The 6,000-nt window shown below is 35.7% G+C and overlaps 1 long non-coding RNA gene across 1 annotated transcript; it reads right to left on the reverse strand.

Annotated features, from left to right (window-relative positions):
* Window positions 1–2,030: 2,030 nt before the first annotated feature.
* On the reverse strand, window positions 2,031–3,501 carry LOC134664903 (uncharacterized). Its single transcript, XR_010098321.1, has 2 exons — window positions 3,117–3,501; window positions 2,031–3,084 (listed from the first exon to the last, which is right to left on the reverse strand). It is a non-coding gene; the product is annotated as an uncharacterized LOC134664903 (long non-coding RNA).
* Window positions 3,502–6,000: the final 2,499 nt, after the last annotated feature.

A 6,000-nucleotide genomic window follows, 5' to 3' on the forward strand; every position in this document is an offset into this window, starting at 1 on the left:
TTGTTCTCCTCTATACAGCACAACACACCCAATTTAACTTTTAAGAGGCCATCAACGTGCACACTAGCGCCACTGCTAAATAATCGTGATTATTTAAATTTAACCAAAGCAGTGAACGCATATATTTAGTATGCAAACCGCCTTTAGGAACATTACCGTTCAAATTATCGGGCCAAATTAGCACACATACAAAATTACGCCTACATTTAAATAAGACGACGAGTTTACAGAGCCTGTAATCAAAGCTGGTAAACAAAATAATAGTCATCTTTATTACACTAATGGTACATAGCTAAGTGTAGATGAAATGCATATAATGTCAATAACTACCAATCAGCGACATTAATCCGCTAATAACCTTCTTGCTGTACGTACTGGCCGCTGAGAGTTTGCGGTTCATATTTGATTAGAATATGACTTGGACAGGGATAGGTTTATGCCATACAGTGAAGAACCAGTCAAATAATTCACGTATAATAATTTAATGCAGATTAAAAGATAACTAGTTAAAATGTTGTTATGACATGACAGGCTAACTCATCATAAGTAAATATATCATTGTTGTATAAATGTATTCCGCTATAATAAGTATTTTGTATATTTTATTATCAATCTGCATGGCAGTGCGAAGTCACGTTCAGGTATAGTCTGTCCGTTTTTCTAAGATCAAGTACGCCATTGTAAATGTATGGTAAACTTGATCTTAGAATTCGGACTGGCTATACACGAATCGGGTCAAAAATATTTGAATAGGCGGAGTCACAATAAATCCCCACTTTCAGTTCCAATGGAATTATTTTATATGTATAAAGCCGGTTAAGCAAGTTTGTCAGTAAAAAAAGGTGCAAAATTAAAATTTTGTATGGGACCACACCCGTTCGCGCGCTTACATTTTCTAAATTTGCTGCTCTTTTCTACTGACGGAAATGGCTTGAGAGAGAACCTACATATTATGTGACGGTAGAGGGTGGATTCGAATGATCAACATTTTCAGATAATGTCTGTACCTATTTGTTAAATTAATTCAGTGGAAGTGTATCTACATATAGGAGACCGGGTATATGATTATCTCACGAGTTATATCTCATTAATAGAACATATTCTAGATATCTTTCCAGGCATCCACTTAATTTCATGTCTCTCTAATTGGACAGCTTTTTTCCATAGTTCTCTGCGAATAGCATCTTGTGGGAATCTGAATGGAAAGTAATGTAAAATGATAATATCAAATTTGATTATTAATTTGAAATAATTAGGTAGTTTTTTTACAGCTCCATCTCATGAAATAAAAAGGAAAATCCAAATCTGTAAGAAAGAATTCATTACTACATTTATAGCACAAGTTAATAAAATAGTCTACTTCATTTTGGCATAACACCATCCCTATTATTCTCGCAATTTAAAAAGTCGTATGTTGTTATGAAAGTCGTATGCAGTTGTTACGTTTTACCTTAGCACGGTAGTATTGAAAACAAATCGTCATGTTTATTCCAAATTTTACTGAAGTTATCTGTTTACTACAAGTGAAAAGTGATTCCACTATCCTTGGTATGAACTAAAATAACTTCTGCACCACTTCACGACACATGAAGACATTTTTAATTACAAAAAACGTTGTTTTTATAAATCAATTTAGCCATCCGTCACTGACTGTCATCTCGGACGAACTGAAGTTGCGAATCGAATAGTTTGTAAGCACTGCCTACAATCGAATAGTTTACGTTGGGTCATAACTGAGCGGACAGAATACTTCCATGTATAACAGTTCGCTGAACCAAAGGTATTTAAAAAAGGGGGCTACTACATACTGTATTTTGTTGTATTTAAGTACCTTTTGAATACATTAAACTAGTTTTTATGTTGCTGGATTCGTCAATCTATTGAATCTATGTGTCCTGAGTTAAAACGACCGTTTTTGTGTTGAGTTCATAGATAGCAGTGGCGCTAGTGTGCACGTTAATGGACTCTGAACCCAAGATTGTAGATCATCACACACATGGAAGGTTAAAAATCAATAAATGAAACACCGATATCACTTAATTTTTATTAAAACATATTAAAAGCTCTACAATATTATATCTCTGCCTTAAAACTACAAGGATAATGAATGTAGCTACACCCACCCCAGCATTCACAACTGGTTCCAATTTTATCACAGTAAAAGACGGGCTTTCCGTCTGTGACGCGCTAAGGTCTAACGCCCCTATGTAATGCGACATTCAGGATTCTTAATTTAACCTCTTCTCTATCATAAGGATTCTGACTAAATATTTGTGACGTTCCACAGAAAAAGGTACCTTATGGGCCTTATGGCGGCCGGCGCTTACGTCGCATAGCGCCGCAATAATATTGGAGCGGCGTTAATAATAGCGTAAGCGCCACCCGCCGTAAGGTACCTCTACCCGTGGGACGTCACATTTAGTCATCTTTTTTCTTTTATTTAGTTATTTTTCTGCTCTATCTAAACCATCGCCCACACTGTGTACATCGGTGGACCTTATGCCTTTTTAATAAGGTCCACCGATGTACAGGAGTGTTGCAGTTACAGCACAACCAAGATTTGAAACCACAAGACACAATTGATAGGTTAATCCTGAATATCACATAATACGTCAATCCTTATTCCAACTTCCACTTCTCGGAAACTTAGCAAATCAAACCCCAATATTGAACAACAGTAGTAACTAACATGCACTATGGTAAATAGAAAATGCTAGTAATAAAGGAGTTTTCATTTAGGTTCCAACACTCAAATCTAATACAATAGTAAAATAACTTTACTAATTTCCGCAAAGGATAGCGAATTCATAATGTACAGTAAACGGTAAAAATATGGGTGTACAAATCATTTCAAAAATATGTCCCATAAATCTTATGTCAATGAATTAAGAACTATGGGACATATTTTTGAGTAAGTTGTCTACACCCATATTTTTACCGTTGACTGTATCATCGTCCTATGTTTTAAAATCCACCATCGCGTTGTGCAATATATTTCCTATACTCTAACATTTACGTTCTGATTGAGATTACAAACGATATTTGTAACTAAATTTGCATCCAAATCAAAATAAACCTTACCTGCTGAAAAGTGTGAACTGAAAATCTGCTGAAACTCTAGTTTCAGCAGTTTTTCACTTCACAAACCATAATGGTGGCAAACAACCAAGTGGACAAAAACCTAGCTTATGAGCAAGTGTAACTCCACAGGCGCTTGATTTTCTGATCATTTATAAGTAAAACGCATTGAGATGATAGCTTCTGGGAACGCCTTGTTGACGGTGCAACATCGGTAGCTTTAATTGTAGCTGGAGTTGATTGTTATATTTGTATTTTTGTAACCACAAAAAAAAACAAGTGACTTGTAACGATTGGAATACTTTGGTTTGGATCACAAAATATAATTATGATGGGAGTTAACAGCAGTCAATATTATAATAAACGTTTAGTACTTACTTGAAAACAGATAAATAAGATTTAACATAATTATAAACACGACACGATAATCCATTTTAAACGAAGACCACCAATAAATTAATTCAAAGAATATTCCACCTTAACCTGAAACGCATATGATATAAAATCCAACAGATGTGGTCTTCAATTATAACTAAAGACTTAACTTAGAGTAAAACGATACAACATTAAGGAATAAGTTATGGGAAATGTCTTAGGAAAAGTTAAAGCACTAGGTTACAAAATACACAATTATATGTGAGACATTACAGGAAATACCCAATTTTTTTATGTTTTTTTTCAGTGCGAAGGCGGCATGGCCTGCCTGCGATATACAAATATGATTATTTGCATTATTTTATCATCCTGTGATATTTCACAAACAGGCCTCTGATAGAAGGCATTGCTAGAAATTAAGACCTTCCTCATTGTAATAAAGTTCAAGATCCTATGTACTATCGACAACTCAGTTGACGGACTATTTTGTAAACATTGCAACGAGTTAGGCTGCCTTTCCACTGAAGCGGAGCATTGGTTTTAATTGTAATCTAGCGGAGCGAAGAAGACAACCAATGCTATTGGTTAATCCCCGTAAGTCTCCTCTCACCTTCACTCATCTCCGCCTCAGTGGAAAGACAGCTTTAAGGTCTATAAATATTTTGCCAAGTTTGTTGCTGTTAATTGTACAATCACGCTCAGTGATTGTTACATCATTTAGGGTTCTAGCTAAATTGGACATTCCACAGTGTTAGTATGGAACAACCAATTTAGCTAGGACTCTAAATGGTGTAACATTCGCGGAGCCTGACGGTACAAAAGATTTTGTTCCAAAGATTTATGCCAAACAAACCATCCAAATAAGCAAATATCAACCGAAGCCAGCCAAGAGATAAAGACTAGAAAACATCTTAAGGACTAAATAACTAAATTGACGGTCGTAACTACTCTAACATGGAATAACTTAAGCATATCAACATTATCATTATCACGAACTACGTCCAATCTGAACGATTGACAATTTCACAATCAAAACAGTGGTTAGGCGAGTCACACTAACATCGATTTAACAATGTGCCAGTAGGATAATTAGCCAGTAACTGGCCACCTCAAACCAAAAATGAATTCTATTTACCTTCAAGGTGGCCAGTTATTGAAAGGGTCAGTTATTGAAACCTTATACTGAAATAAATTCTGTTTAATTCTATTCGAATTCGTTTTTAGTTTAGGGCGGCCAGTTACTGGCGAATTATCCTACATACAATTTTTTTTTAAACACGCACGCAAGAGTGAAATTTTGAAACGTAAGGGTGCGTTGCCGACATGCCAAACGTTTACGCTCCGTAGCGAACGACACGCAACTGTCACTGTCTCACTAATATGGAAAAGTGATAGAGACAAAGCGTTTCGTTATCGTAGCGCAAACGGTTGTCACCTTGGCTAGGCACCCAGTAGTTTGTACGATGTTTAAGGTGGTTCGCCTAGGTTACTCAAAACTTAACTCTCGCTAGATGGCACCACTTCAGCAAAATTTCAGATTTTATTTTTTTGTGAAATGGTCTTGGTATTTGTATACTTAAAAGTATGTTTCGCGCACTCTTTAAGTAAATATTGAACTATTAAATAAAACATTGAATACTTCATTGTGCAAAAACCACCTTTTTAATTTGACGGAGTGTTGCTGTCACGCTTTTTCCTACTATTACTCACACATGCAAACAGTGTTTCCGTGATCCTTGTAGTAGACAATTTCACACAACGTAAGTATGTTGCAATAGCGTAACGGTATGTTCGTGGAAATACGTGCAAGAGGATTGGGGTTCAAGACTGGTGCGAGTAGGTAATTTCTTTTTGTTTCTCCTTTGTGTTATCTTACCTTTAAACGAGCAATTATTAGATATATAATTATTTATTTATATATTTGGATGGTATCAGAAACGGCTCTAACGATTTCGATGAAATTTGCTATAAGGGGTTTGATCTCTTAGCTAGGTCTATGAGAAAACGCGCATTTTTGAGTTTTTATGTTTTGTAAGCTTTGGTCGGTCTCCCAGATATTGAATCTCCGCTTGGCAACTAATCCCAGAATTGGCATGCGCACTAGTTTTTACGAAAGCGACTGCCCTGACCTTCCAACCCAGAGAGTAAACTTATTTGGATTAGTCCGGTTTCCTCACATTGTTTTCTTTCACCGAAAAATAGGTATCGGTGTATAAATAGGTAGGTATCAAATGCTATTTCGTACAAAAGTTCGAAAAATCATTGGTACGAGCCGGGGTTAGAACCCGCGACCTCCGAATTGCTTTCCGCTAGGCCAGCAGCGCTTCCCCCACATACTCAGTGTTATCAGGTTTTTCAAAATCAAAAACGATTACTTATGAAAGCAGAAGAATATAAATGATCGTATTAGATTTATAATTGTTACATATTTGCCGTAACTTATTTTTAAAATGTGTTTTTCAATTAAAAGACACGTCAAGATTGTTTACCTTATTTCTAATGCTAAAAAAAACAAACTATAGTAATAATTGTGTTTTTCATTTATAG

This window comes from Cydia fagiglandana, chromosome 6, assembly GCF_963556715.1.
Source record: "Cydia fagiglandana chromosome 6, ilCydFagi1.1, whole genome shotgun sequence".
In the NCBI taxonomy this organism is placed as follows: domain Eukaryota; kingdom Metazoa; phylum Arthropoda; class Insecta; order Lepidoptera; family Tortricidae; genus Cydia; species Cydia fagiglandana.